Source organism: Syngnathus acus, chromosome 11 (genome assembly GCF_901709675.1).
Source record: "Syngnathus acus chromosome 11, fSynAcu1.2, whole genome shotgun sequence".
In the NCBI taxonomy this organism is placed as follows: Eukaryota; Metazoa; Chordata; class Actinopteri; order Syngnathiformes; family Syngnathidae; genus Syngnathus; species Syngnathus acus.
In genome coordinates, this window is record NC_051096.1 from 367,206 (window position 1) to 382,196 (window position 14,991).

General features: G+C 50.7%; 3 non-coding genes across 3 annotated transcripts; all 3 read right to left on the reverse strand.

Annotated features, from left to right (window-relative positions):
- Positions 1-10,375: 10,375 nt before the first annotated feature.
- Positions 10,376-10,458, reverse strand: trnas-aga. The gene has a single exon. It is a non-coding gene; the product is annotated as a tRNA-Ser (tRNA).
- A 394-nt stretch (positions 10,459-10,852) lies between these two features.
- trnas-uga lies at positions 10,853-10,934 on the reverse strand. Its single transcript has one exon. It is a non-coding gene; the product is annotated as a tRNA-Ser (tRNA).
- Positions 10,935-11,007: 73 nt separating this feature from the next.
- trnas-aga lies at positions 11,008-11,089 on the reverse strand. Its single transcript has one exon. It is a non-coding gene; the product is annotated as a tRNA-Ser (tRNA).
- Positions 11,090-14,991: the final 3,902 nt, after the last annotated feature.

The following is a 14,991-nucleotide window of genomic DNA, read 5'->3' on the forward strand; positions in this document are numbered from 1 at the left end:
AGCGCACCGATTGTCCGATAGAGAACGCTCATGGCCTCTTTAGTATTAGCGCTAGGAGGCACATACACAGCCGTGATGCTAACAACAGTAAACTCCCCGGGCAGGTAGAAGGGTCTGCAGTTAACAGTCAAAAGCTCGATGTCCAAAGAGCAGAAGCTGGCGACAGATCTAGCATTTTTGCACCAGTTGTTGTTGATGTAGACACACAGCCCACCTCCTCGGGCTTTACCGCTTAGTTCGCTGTTTCTGTCGGCGCGGAATGTAGCGAGCCCCTCCAGGCTAACGGCGTTGTCCGGTATTGATGAGTTCAGCCATGTCTCCGTCAGGATGAGAGCGCAGCAGTTTCTAACCTCCCTCTTTGAAGAGAGTTCCAGTTGTAGATGGTCCATTTTATTATCCAGTGAGCGGACGTTGGAGAGGAAGATGGATGGAAGCGGCGGTTTGTAGGGGTTAGCTTTTAGCTTAGCCGTTAGCCCACCTCGACAGCCGCGCTTCCGCCGCCGGTCACACCGCCTACGCTTACTCCTCCTCCGGCGTGTGCTGCCCGGCGAGCCCGCTGCATCGTGAGCTTCTGGGGCTAGTGCCCGAAGCACTCCAAGGCTACGTAAACAGACTAGGGTAGTTGTGGCTACGAGTCCGAAAACACTTGATGACCGTACCTCCAGCAGGCGCTGGCGATCATATACTAACCTACTGGATGGATAAATAATAATAATAAATTATATTTATAACGCACTTTATATTCGGGGGAATCTCAGAGTGCTACATGGCAGATAAAAAACAAGAAAACAAAACAAGGACAAGTATAAAACAACTGGACGACAACCAAGATATGAGAGAAATTACGGAAATGCTAAGGTAAAGAGGTGAGTTTTAAGTCCAGTTTTGAAAGAGTCAGTGGATTGGGGTGCTCTTAGGTGGTCGGGGAGGGAGTTCCACAGTGTAGGGGCTGTATGGCAGAAGGCCCGGTCGCCCATGGTGAGCAGCTTGGTTTTCGGAACGTGGAGAAGGTGTGAATTGGATGAGCAGAGGCTTCGGGTGGCAGGTTTTGGGGCAAGGAGTTCTTTGAGGTATGGGGGAGCATGTCCGAGGATACAATGGTGAGTGAGGAGGGCGATCTTATAATCAATTCGGAATTTGATGGGGAGCCAGTGCAGAGAACGGAGGATGGGTGTGATGTGATTGCTTTTCCGCACCCTCATCAGGATCCTAGCAGCGCTGTTTTGAATGTACTGAAGCCTCTGGAGGCTCTTGCTAGGGATCCCGATGAGGAGTGCGTTACAATAGTCTAGCCTTGAGGAGACAAAGGCGTGGACAAGTTTTTCAGCATCCGTCAGGGTAAGTGTGGGGCGGAGTTTGGAAATATTTCTGAGGTGGAAGAAGGAGGTTTTGCAGATGTGTTTTATGTGTGACTCAAGGTTGAGTTGAGGGTCCAGTTTCACACCCAGGTTGGTGACAGTGGCTGAGAGGGGAATAGTGAGACCGGCGAATAAGATGCTTGTTATTGGGCAGATATGGATCTGATGGGGAGTGCCAATTAACATGGCTTGGGTTTTGTCACTGTTAACTTGCAGGAAGCTGAGATTCATCCACGCCTTTATCTCCTCCAGACACAGGGAGAGGATGGATGAGGGAGATGGAGAAGGCTGGGTTATGGAGGGCGGGGGGTCAAGTTTGAGGTATAGCTGGGTGTCGTCCGCATAACAATGATATGAGATGCCGAACTTCCTGATTATATTGCCGAGGGGTAGTATGTAGAGAGTGAAGAGGGTAGGACCGAGTACAGATCCCTGGGGGACACCGGAGGTGACAGTGTGAGTGTCGGATTTTTTCCCCCCCAGGGAAACGTACTCGGTCCGGTTCGAGAGGTAGGACTGAAGCCAGGTTAGAGCAGTGCCAGAGAATCCAGTGGAGTGAAGTTGGTTAAGGAGGATATTGTGGTGGACAGTGTCAAATGCGGCGGACAGATCCAACAGGATGAGAAGTGACGGGAAGCCTGCATCGGCAGCCATGAGAAGGTCGTTGGTGACCCTAACAAGTGCTGTTTCAGTGCTGTGGCCAGAGCGAAACCCGGATTGAAATTTCTCAGCGATGTTATTGCGGGTGAGATGAGTGTGAAGTTGGGCAGCTACCACGTTTTCCAGAACCTTGGAGAGGAACGGGAGGTTAGATATTGGTCTGTAGTTGGCAAGGTTGTCCGGGTCAAGTGAGGGTTTTTTGAGCAGGGGGGTAATAGTGGCAGTCTTCAATGCAGTGGGTACAGAGCCAGACTGGAGTGAGAGGTTGATGACATTGGTTATTAGGGGACTAATGGCTGAAGTTTGTTGTTTAATGAGGGCTGTGGGGAAAGGGTCCAGGGCACATGTGGAGGGTTTCATCTTTTTGATGATGTCCTCTACCTCCGACTGCAAGATAGGGGAGAAGCAGCGGAGAGGCTGGACTGTCCCGGGTGGAAGGAAGGGGGGAGGAGGTGAAATGGTGGGGCCAGAAGAGGAGAGAAGCTGGGTGCGGATGTTGTCAACCTTAGCGGTAAAGAAGGTCATAAAGTTATTGGACACTACCTCTGAGGATTCTGTTGGAGTGGTGGGTTGGGGTTTGAGAAAGTGGTTGATGGTTGAAAAGAGCTGTTTTGAATTTCCAGGGGTATTGTTTATGATATTGGAATAGAACTGGGCACGTGCAGTCCCAAGGGCTTTTGAGTAGGCCTTCTGATGTTCTTTGTAGGCCTGTTTGTGCACGGTCAGTCCAGAGGCTTTAAGACGACGCTCCAGGATGCGTCCAGTTGACTTCATCAGACGCAGCTCACTGGTGTACCAGGGGGCTGAGCGTGAAAAAGTGACTGTTTTGTTTTTTTGGGGGGCGTGGATACTTAGAGGTTTGGCCAAAGACTTATTGTAATGGTCCACTGCCTTGCTGACTGATGTAAAGGTTGCAGAGGAGGAGGAGAGAAGCTGGAGGTCCTGTGCTACAGTGTCTTGGTTGATGTTTTTGAAATTTCTGAATGAGATTTGCCGCTTGAGTTTGGAGTGGGGGCGTGGGAAAGGAAGTACCATTTGAATAAGTTTGTGGTCAGACACACCGACCTCGTGAACTTGCAGGTTGCTTATGGCCGATGAGGAGATGACAAGGTCAAGTGTATGCCCTTTGTCATGTGTGGGGACATTTACATGTTGGGTGAGGTGTAAACAGTCCAATAGTTGCAACAGGTCAGAGGCAGGGGGGCGGGAGGGGGTGTCGACATGGATGTTAACATCACCTAGTATGGTTAGATTAGAGGAAGTGGAGGTACAGAGGGTAGTGAGTAGATCGTGTAGTTCTGGAATGAAAGAGGAGTTTGGTTTAGGAGGGCGGTAAATAAGTAAAACTGTGATAGGATATGGAGGTTTACATTTGAATGCAAGGGATTCGAATGAGGAGTGATCAGGTAGAGGGAGGGGGGACAGCTCTAGATCAAGACGGTGGAGTACAGCCAGGCCACCGCCACGGCGAGTGCTGCGAGGTTTACTTATGTATTTATAACCAGAGGGACAGGCTTCATTGTGGGATTGATAGACATCCGGTGGTTGCCAGGTCTCAGTCAGGCACATTATGTCTAAGCCTTTGTCCAGGATGAGGTCGTGAATAAATGATGATTTACGGGTGAGTGCTTGGATGTTGAGGAGATCCATTTTGATTGTGGCTGTGGGGCTGTGTTTAGGTAGGGGGCGAAGTAGAGAGAAATCCACTCCACGTTTTCTGTGCCACATGCAGTGCAGTCCACTTTGTGTTGGAGTGAAATCCACTCCGTGTTGGTGTCCGTTCCGTGCTGGAGAAATTAACACTCCGTGTTTTCCCGGCAACCCGGTGTCCGTCTTGTGTCGGAGTCCGCTCCGTGTAGGAGTGAATTCCGCACCATGTATTCCAGGCCACCTGGAGTACTGCAGCCCCGCATGGTTGCTACAATAAGATCCAAGTGCGCCAGGTAACTGATGACGTGTTGTACATGCGACGGGGTGTCGGGCGGAGGAGGAGCAGATGAATGGTACAGTGTTATGGACGGGTTGGGAGAAAACAAAGTTACGACGGGTGCTTCTGTGGCTGTAACGTGGTCTGCGGAGAAGTCCGAGTTGTTTGATGACTGAGACACACCCTGGAATGGTGTGATTACTCAGCTCCAGCAAGCGGGGGATGGAGTAAGTTAACATAGTGCCGGTTGGAGAACACTGAACTTGAGTGTTAGCCATTGGCTAGGCTAGCCAGGATGCCTTGGCGGGAGGTGGTGGGGTGGGCGCGCCGTAGTAGGCAGCCGGCTCTGTGGAGGTTCGCCGCGGTTCGCCGCGGTCCAGGCGCACTGCACACTAAAACTAGAAGCTAAAAACTAAACTTTAATAATGGCTAAAATAAATAAATAAATAAATAAAAACACTAAAACTAAACTAATTCTGGTGGAGAAGCGGCGAACAATCAGCGCCAGCGTCCTCTCCCCAGATTACTTCCGCCTTGGTCCACACCAAACTAATAAACTAAACTTTGTGTTGTTTATAGTGTCCTAGGCGACATATTTTGTGAAAATGCTCGTCGGTTGTCGAGATTCGTGGCAGCCGCAGCCGACTGGGGCGCCGCCATCTTGACCCTAACAAGGCTTTCCCACTAAACGGTTTGCAAATAGGTTCATTTCTCGAGGTTTCATGTGCACACCCTGCTGGTCAAAAGGAGTAATTTATTCCATTAATGAGAATTACATTCACCTTTATATTTTGCTTCATGTAGCCTGATCAAAATGAATAAAACGTCTCTCTGTAGGTGCATTCGCGTGTAACATTGAAGGAGGTGGACGTGTGCTTCCATCTGTAAATAAATACCATCATTGTCTATTAAGGAACTAAAGTTGATGGAACACATTTAGTTTTAGTTGTGAACAGTAAAGATTCAAGAATTTTTATTCGCCATGTTTGAGCGTGCCAAACAAAGAATTTGACTTCGGTACATCACAGCCTCTGTTCAACATTTAGGTCACTAACAACACTCAGGACGTGTGAAAAATGACAAATATTCTCCCAGAAGGGCAAGGAAAAACTCAAAACTCCAACTAGGGGAAATGAGAAACCTTGAGAAGAGACCACAGATGGGAGGGTCCCTCTTCCAGGATGACCAGGCAGCAATGGATGCAGAAAAGACACATAGTACAAATAGTGTGGACCAGACATGGGCAAACTACGGCACGGGGCCGTTTAATCCAGCCCGCCAAACCTGAATAAATTGCATTGTTAATTTTTTTTGGGGTCATTTTCCCTGCAATTACTATGTTTCCCCAGTAGATGGGGAAGCGCATTTACTCCCGGGAGCCGTGTCAGAAAGCTCGGTGCACACTCACAAGTGCGTGTGCGTACTCAGTAGTACGTAGTAATTTCATCTATCAGTGCCAAATTTCGAGTGTAGGCTGTGACGTCAGTATTCTCGTAATTCGCGCGCTGAGCTTTCAGATACAGTTTTATGCTAATGCCACCCACAAACCTTCCCCTGGAATCCTTCCATTAAAATGAGGGGCCCGAAGAAAAGAAAGGTGGACACTGAGTGCCGAATGTTAAAAAAGAGTGGACAATTTGGCTCGACCTACGTGTGTGAGAAGACGTTCAGCCACATGAACGTCAACAAAGCCCGTCACAGATTTAGTTTAACGGACCGACACCTCGGCTCTATCCTAAGCATTACCGCAACAAATTGTACTCCAGACTATGATGCACTAGCAAAAAAGGGAAACCAACAATACTATTGATTTCTTTATTACTTTATTTAGATGTATTCTTTCACTGATTCTTCAAGATGATGTATTTGGTCAGAATGTTTGCCGTTGGATGTGATTTCGCCTCATTAGATAAACATATTTCATAAATCTGACCTGCAGGCGCTGAAGTGATGGAAAATGCTATTCATCATAACAGTGTCGTATTTAATAGGAATCACTGATAGTAGTTTTTTGGTGAGATATTTTTTTAATGCTGTTAATAAATGCATTTGTTTTCAAAAAGCTTTTTTTTAATATCCATGCTTTAGTATCTACTAAAAGTAAAAACCTTTTATGCAATGACCTTTACATGTCATTTATATTACTTCACACAAACACTACATCCATCTGCTCCTGGTTCGGCGCCCCGGTCAAAATTTAGAACCCAATTCGGCCCGCAAGTCAAAAAGTTTGCCCACCCCTGTTGTAGACCGTTCAAAAAAAGGTGTGAGCAGGATGTTGTTGCACAACAATGACTCTGAGACTCTAAGAGTGGTGTGAGTTCATCAGAGCAACAGCCTGGGGGAAGAAGCTGTCTCTGTGTCTGCTGGTTTTGGCATACAGAGCTCTATAACGCCGTTCGGAGGGGAGTAGTTCAAACAGACTGCAACCTGGGTGAGAAGGGTCTGTAGAGATGTTACTTGCACGTTTCCCTGTCCTGGACAGGTACAAGTCTTGGATAGATGGGAGGTTGATTCCAATTATCTTTTCCGCAGTCTTGATTGTCCGCTGCAGTCTGTGCTTGTCTTGTTTGGAGGCCGATCCAAAGCAGACAGTGATGGAGGTGCAGAGGACAGACTGGATGATGGCAGTGTAGAAGGTTTTCAGCAGCTCCCGCGGCAGGTTGAACTTCTTGAGATGTCTCAGGAAGTACAGCTGCTGCTGGGCCTTCTTTCGGACAGAGTCTATGTGGTCGGTCCGGGAATCTAATACAAAAGGTGTCATTGGTGTCAGGATTCGAACCTGCAAGGGGGAATCACCATGGATTTCAAGTCCATCACCTTTGCCACTCGGCCTCAACAACACACGATGCCGTACACACTGTTCAAATGCATGTGGTGAGTATCTCCTAATACACCACGAGATTCTAATTAAAAGGTTGGATTGTAGTCTGCAGGTCCCAACGGATTTCAAGGCCATCGCCTTAACCACTCGGCCACAACAACACACATTGGCGATGTCCTCACATTGTCAAAACACATCTTGCAAGAATCTAAATTCAAACTGAAATGTTGTCAGCCCCCTCCGTGAGTTGTCACCTTATCGTGGTGGAGGGGTTTGCGTGCCCCTATGATCCTAGGAGCCATGTTGTCTGGGGCTTCATGCGCCTGGTAGGGTCACCCATGGCAAACGGGTCCTAGGTGAGGGGCCAGACAAAGCACGGCTCACACTAGCCCCTTATAATGAAAACCACAAATGGATTTCGTTTTCCCTCGCCCGGACGCGGGTCACCGGGGCCCCCCTCTAGAGCCAGGCCTGGAGGCGGGGCTCGAAGGCGAGCATCTGGTGGCCGGGCCTTCGCCCATGGGGCCCGGCTGGGCGCAGCCCGAAAAGGAAACGTGGGTCCCCCTTCCCATGGGCTCACCACCTGTGGGAGGGGCCAAAGGGGTCGGGTGCAGTGTAACCTGGGCGGCGGCCAAAGGCAGGGACATTGGCGGTCTGATCCCCGGCTGCAGAAGCTGGCTCTTGGGACATGGAATGTCACCTCTCTGGCTGAAAAGGAGCCCGAGGTGGTGTGCGAGGCAGAAAAGTTCAGACTAGACATAGTCGGCCTTGCCTCCACGCACAGTTTGGGTTCCGGTACAAGCCCTCTCGAGAGGGGCTGGACTCTCTTCCACTCTGGAGTTGCCCACGGTGAGAGGCGTCGAGCAGGTGTGGGTATACTTATTGCCCCCCGGCTGGGCGCCTGGACATTGGGGTTCACCCCGGTGAACAAGAGGGTAGCCTCCCTCCGCCTTCGGGTGGGGGGACGGGTCCTGACTGTTGTTTGTGTCTATGCACCAAACGGCAGCTCAGAGTACCCACCCTTCTTGGAGTCCCTGGAGGAAGTGCTGGAGAGCGCTCCTTCTGGGGACTCCATCGTTCTACTGGGTGACTTCAATGCTCACGTGGGAAATGACAGTGAGACCTGGAAGGGCGTGATTGGGAGGAACGGCCCCCCCGATCTGAATCCGAGCGGTGTTCTATTATTGGACTGCTGTGCTCGACACGGATTTTCTATAATGAACACCATGTTCAAACATAAGGGTGTCCATGTGTGCACTTAGCACCAGGACACCCTAGGCCGCAGTTCGATGATCGACTTTGTAGTCGTGTCATCGGATTTGCGGCCGCATGTTTTGGACACTCGGGCGAAGTGAGGGGCGGAGCTGTCAACTGATCACCACCTGGTGGTGGGTTGGCACCGATGGTGGGGGAAGATGCCCGTCCGACCTGGCAGACCCAAACGCTCTGTGAGGGTCTGCTGGGAACGTCTGGCAGAATCCCGTCAGGAAGAGCTTCAACTCCCACCTCCGGCAGAGCTTTTCCCACGTCCCGGGGGAGGCGGGGGACATTGAGTCCGAGTGGACCTTGTTCCGCGCCTCCATTGTTGAGGCGGCCGACCGGAGCTGTGGCCGTAAGGTCATTGGTGCCTGTCGTGGCGGCAATCCCCGAACCCGCTGGTGGACACCGGCGGTAAGGGATGCTGTCAAGCTGAAGAAGGAGTCCTATCGGGCCGTTTTGGCCTGCGGGACTCCCGAGGCAGCTGACAGGTACCGGATGGCCAAGCGGAACGCGGCTTCGGCGGTTGCTGAGGCAAAAACCCGGGCATGGGAAGAGTTTGGCGAGGCCATGGAGAATGACTTCCGGACGGCTTCGAGGAAATTCTGGTCCACCATCCGGCATCTCAGGAGGGGGAAGCAGTGCAACGTCAACACTGTTTACAGTGGGGATGGTGTGCTGCTGACCTCGACTCGGGACGTCGTGTGTCGGTGGGGAGAATACTTCGAAGACCTCCTCAATTCCACCTACACGCCTTCCATTGTGGAAGCAGGGCCTGGGGACTCTGAGGCGGACTCTCCAATCTCTGGGGTCGAAGTCACTGAGGTAGTTAAAAAACTCCTCGGTGGCAAGGCCCCGGGGGTGGATGAGATCCGCCCGGAGTTCTTAAGGGCTCTGGATGTTGTGGGGCTATCATGGCTGACACGCCTCTACAACATTGCGTGGACATCAGGGACAGTGCCTCTGGATTGGCAGACTGGGGTGGTGGTTCCCCTCTTTAAGAAGGGGGACCGGAGGGTGTGTTCCAATTACAGGGGGACTACACTCCTCAGCCTCCCTGGTAAGGTCTATTCAGGGGTGCTGGAGAGGAGGGTCCGTCGGGAGGTCGAACCTCTGATTCAGGAGGAGCAGTGTGGCTTTCGTCCCGGCCGTGGAACAGTGGACCAGCTCTTAACCCTCAGCAGGATCCTCAAGGGTGCATGGGAATTCGCCCAACCCGTCCATATGTGTTTTGTGGACTTGGAGAAGGCGTTCGACCGTGTCCCTTGGGAGGTTCTGTGGGGGGTGCTTCGGGAGTACGGGGTACCGAGCCAACTGATAAGGGCGGTTCGGTCCCTGTATCACCGATGCCAGAGTTTGGTCCGCATTTCCGGCAGTAAGTCGGATTCGTTCCCAGTGAGAGTTGGACTACGCCAAGGCTGCCCTTTGTCACCGATTCTGTTCATCATTTTTATGGACAGAATTTCTAGGTGCAGCCGAGGCGTTGAGGGGGTCCGGTTTGGGGACCTCAGCATCGCGTCTCTTCTTTTTGCAGACAACGTGGTGCTGTTGGCTTCTTCAGGCCGTGATCTCCAGCTCTCACTGGAGCGGTTCGCAGCCGAGTGTGAAGCGGTCGGGATGAGGGTCAGCACCTCCAAATCCGAGTCCATGGTCCTCGATCGGAAAAGGGTGGAATGCCCTCTCCGGATCGGGGATGAGATCCTGCCCCAAGTGGAGGAGTTTAAGTATCTTGGGGTCTTGTTCACGAGTGGAGGATGGAGCGCGAGATCAACAGGCGGATTGGTGCAGCGTCGGCAGTAATGCGGACTCTGTACCGGTCCGTCGTGGTAAAGAGAGAGCTGAGCCAAAAGGCAAAGCTCTCAATTTACCGGTCGATTTACGCACCTACCCTCACCTATGGTCACGAGCTATGGGTCGTGACCGAAAGAACGAGATCCCGGATACAAGCGGCCGAAATGAGTTTTCTCCGCAGGATGTCCGGGCTCTCCTTTAGAGATAGGGTGAGAAGTTCGGTCATCCGGGAGAGACTCGGAGTAGAGTCGCTACTCCTCCACGTTGAGAGGAGCCAGATGAGGTGGCTCGGGCATCTCATCAGGATGCCTCCTGGACGCCTCCCTGGGGAGGTGTTCCAGGCATGTCCCACCGGTAGGAGACCCCGGGGACGACCCCGGACGCGCTGGAGAGACTATGTCTCTCAGCTGGCCTGGGAACGCCTTGGGATCTCCCGGGATGAGCTGGATGAAGTGGCTGGGGAGAGAGAAGTCTGGGAGTCCCTCCTAAAGCTGCTGCCCTCGCGACCCGAGCCCGGATAAGCGGAAGAAGATGGATGGATGGATGGATGAATGGAAATGTTGTCAGCAGGATTTGAACCTAAGAGGGGAGACCCCCTACGGATTTCTAGTCCATCGCCTTAACCACTCGGCCACAACAACACAAACTGTAACCACTGTTAAAATGCATCTGGTGAGTATCTCATAATACACCACGAGATTCTAATAAAAATTATGGATCATTGTCTGCAGGACCTGAACCTGCCAGGTGAGACCCCAACGGATTTCAAGTCTATCGCCTTAACCAGTCGGCCACAACAAAACACACTGGCGAGGTCTTCACATTGTCAAAATGCATATTACGAGGAGCTAGCAAGATTCTAATTCAAAATCTGAATTGTCAGCAGGATCCAAACCTGCGAGGGGAGACTCAATGGATCTCCAGTCCATCGCCTAAACCACTCGGCCACAACAACACACTCTGTGACACACAATGTTCAAATGCATGTGATGAATATCTCATAATACACCACGAGATTCTAACAAGATTTTAGATCTTTGTCGGCAGGACTCGAACCTGCGAGGGGAGGCCCCAATGGATTTCAAGTCCATCGCTTTAACCACTCGGCCACAACAACACACACTGGGGTGGGCCTCACATTGTCAAAATGCGTATTGCGAGGATATAGCAAGATTCTAATTCAAAGTCTGAATCGTCAGCAGGATTCGAACCTGCGAGGGGAGACCCCAATTGATTTCTAGTCCATCGCCTTAACCACTCGGCCACAACAACACTGTGTAATGTACACCATACAAATGTGGTGAGTATCTCATATTACACCATGAGATTAATAAATTTGGATCGTTGTCGGCTGGACCCGGACCTGCGAGGTGAGACCCCAATGGATTTCTAGTCCATCTCCTTAACCACTCGGCCACAAGCACACTATGTAATACATGGTGGATAAGGCGATGGACTTGAAATCCATCGGAACTTCTAATACGATCTTCGCCGCGGATTGTACTTCAGTCCATTTCTGGTAAGGTCCACCATCAAATTGCATTCAAATTCAATTAATCCAATGATCTGTTCCCATTCAAAGAAACAGAGTTAACATGATACCAATTCCAGAAGCGGTCTGCTCCTGGTATTTGTCCATGTCTATATCAAAGTCAAAGTCAAAGTCAGCTTTATTGTCAATCCCTTCATATGTCAAGACACACAAAGAAACCGAAATTCCGTTTCCTCCATCCCACGGTGACGAGACATACAAGTAGGCGACACAAAACAAAAACAAGAATGCACAAACCATAAATAATAAATAATAAATAAAATAAAATGAGCGATGAATAAAAACAGACCAATAACCCATTGAATATGAGGGGCAAAACCGAGCCAGTGAGCATACAGCAAGAACAGGACGCTACGCTGAAAGGGGGAGCGAGTTCAGGATCCTAACAGCCTGGAGTACGAAGCTGTTGGAAAGTCTGGTGGTGCGGGAGCGCAGGCTCCTGTACCGCCTCCCAGAGGGCAGAAGTTCAAACAAAGAGTGAGCGGGGTGACTCACATCACTCACAATCTTGGTCGCCTTGCGGGTGAGATGGGAGGTGTAAATGTCCTTCAAGGAGGGGAGAGAAGCACCAATAGTCTTACTAGCCGTTTTCACAATGCGCTGCAGGGCCTTCAAGTCTTGGTCAGTGCAGCTGCCACCCCAGACAGCAATACAGCTGGAGAGGACGCTCTCAATGGTGCCGCGGTAAAAAGTAGTCATGACGGCCGGAGGAGTCCCCGCTCGCCTGAGTTTCCGAAGGAAGTACAGGCGGCGCTGGGCCTTCTTCGCCAGCGACGCGGTGTTGGTGGACCAGGAGAGATCCTCACTGATGTGCACCCCCAGGAACCTGGCGCTGCTCACTCTCTCCACCACAGCACCGTCGATGGTCAGCGGCAGGTGTTGGGCGTGACCCTTCCGGAAGTCAACGACAATCTCCTTGGTCTTGTCGACGTTCAGCAGGAGGTTGTTGTCCCTGCACCACGCGGTCAGAAGGTCAACCTCCAGCCTGTATTGAGTCTCGTCTCCCTTGGTGATGAGACCCACCAGAGTCGTGTCGTCAGCAAACTTCACTATGCGGTTGCCGCTGCAGGTGGCAGCGCAGTCATGCGTCAGGAGGGTGAAGAGCAGCGGACTGAGCACGCAGCCTTGGGGGGCCCCTGTGCTCAGCGTGATGCTGGCGGAGATCTTGTCGCCAACACGTACCACCTGTGGCCTCTGACAGAGGAAGTCCAGTAGCCAGTTGCAGAGGCCGGTACTGAGGCCCAGCTTGTCAAGTTTGCTGATGAGACGCTGCGGCACAATGGTGTTGAAGGCAGAACTGAAGTCCACAAACAGCAACCTCACATACGAGTCCTTCCCCTCCAGGTGGGTGAGGGCCGAGTGGAGGGCAGAGCAGATGGCATCCTCAGAGGACCGTTTGGCTCGGTACGCAAACTGGAAGGGGTCAATGGTGGGGGGGAGAACTGACCGGATGTGCTCCAAGACAAGCCGCTCAAAGCACTTCATGACGATGGGCGTAAGTGCCACGGGGCGGTAGTCATTGAAGCAGGACGGAGCAGGCTTCTTCGGCACAGGTACGATGGTGGCTGCTTTGAAACTCGACGGGACGATGGCCTGCTGCAGGGAAGTGTTAAAGATGTCCGTGAAGACACCCGTCAGCTCACCAGCGCAGTCCTTCAGCGCTCGACCCGGGATGTTGTCCGGGCCCGCCGCCTTACGGATGTCGATAGCGGCAAGCGTCCTCCTCACGCTGTCGGCGGAGAGGCACAGGGGCAGCTCGTGGGAAGGGGGAGTGGCCTTCAGCGGGCAAGTGCTGTTCTGAGCGTCGAAGCGAGCAAAGAAGCGGTTGAGGTCATTGAGCAGACGGACGTCGCCATCACAGCTCTGCGGCGCGGGCTTGTAGTCCGTGATGGTCTGAATGCCCTGCCAAAGGCGCCGTGCGTCCCTGCTGTCCTTGAAGTGGGCGGTAATTTTGCCCGAGAACGCCCTCTTCGCTTCTTTGATGCCCCGGGACAGGTCGGCCCTCGCAGTCCTCAAGCCAGCCTCATCCCCCGCCCGGAAGGCTTTGTCCCTGGCCCTCAGCAGCCTGAAGACAGCCCCCGTCAGCCATGGCTTCCGGTTTGCCCGAGTGACGACGGATACTGAGTGTGTCACATCATCAATGCACTTCCCGATGTAGGAGGAAACAGAGTCAGTATACTCCTCAATGTCCGCCCGACCGTCGCAAGTGGTGAAGGGTGGTGTTGAAGAACTCCAGCTTGGCCATGAGTCTCTGGTGCATGGACACCATCTCGTTCTTCTGCTTGGACAGGGCTAAGTTTTGTCTCAGCAAGCTCATGCTGGGAGGAAAATATTGTCATTTTTGGATACAGTTCACACATTCATGTGTGTGCGTGCGTGTGTGTGTTTCTTACTTGGCTGCTTTCTGTCCCTGCTGCAGTCTCAGTCTCTGCCATACCTCCTTCAGGGAACGGATGGTGTGCCACGCCTGGCCACAAGTCCTCCTCAGAGGGCTGTAAGGCAGAACGCGCTTTGGATCCTTTTCTGGTAAAGAAGAAGACTACAATAATTTTACCATTAATAACTATCATAAAATCTAGCTTTATATCTGATAGGTTTTACACAAAAAATAATATGATAATCAAGTGTGGAAAAAAAAGAGTAATTTTGTATATTTAATTTAAAATTGATAGTTAAATGGTGACAAATTCAATATTTGTGTTTCGTACACAGTATTTTTACATATTAATGTTTTTTTTATTTTCCCATTAGCCCTTTTTTAATGTTCAAACTGAATAATGTTACATTGGCTCACGCGATGAAGCATACTTTTCAGTAATACAATTTCTGCCTTATTTTCTATGTTGGTAATTCTAATACTAAGAATGTTTAAAGAGTTCTACTATTCTATGGCACACACTAAGAATAAAATACATTTTAATTCCAACAAAAGGAGGAGGAAGACTCATGGATAAAACAGGAAAACGAGAGGGAAGTCTTTCCGCCGCCCATCTATCTCCTGCACATAGTGTGAGATTCGAGACATGATGAGGTGTGTCTGACTTCATAAGACCAAGTCGGGTTGTTGTGATGCGTCTAGTGCAGGGGTGTCCAAACTACGGCCCGCGGGCCAACTGCGGCCCGCGGTCCAGTTTTTATTGGCCCGCAGCAAAGAAGAAGTACTGGGCAGGCTAACGAGTTAGCGGAAAGATGCTAATTCGCGATCGTGCTAACACGCGCAAACGGACCTCTAAAGGAAATTAAACGAACATTTGGAGCAATACTACATTGTCCTAAAGGTTAGACACATGTGATCATTCATTTCTCTTGTTAGGAGACACACTTACATCGCCAATGACTCCTGTACCACTGTAACCGACATATGTACAAGAACGTAAAAAAGGAAGTGGTATCGCCTGAAAACGGCCTTCAAAATAAATCACCCTACCTCAAATCAAAGCATGGCTGAATAACATAAATAACATGGAGAATTCTTAACACAAACTGTAAATATGTTTTTAGAACAACTTTTATTATTATACATTTTTTTATAACAAGGTAGAAGTGTACATACTGTAAATATGTTCTTAGAACTCTTTTATTATTATAACAATTTTCTATAACAAGGTACAACACTGTAAAT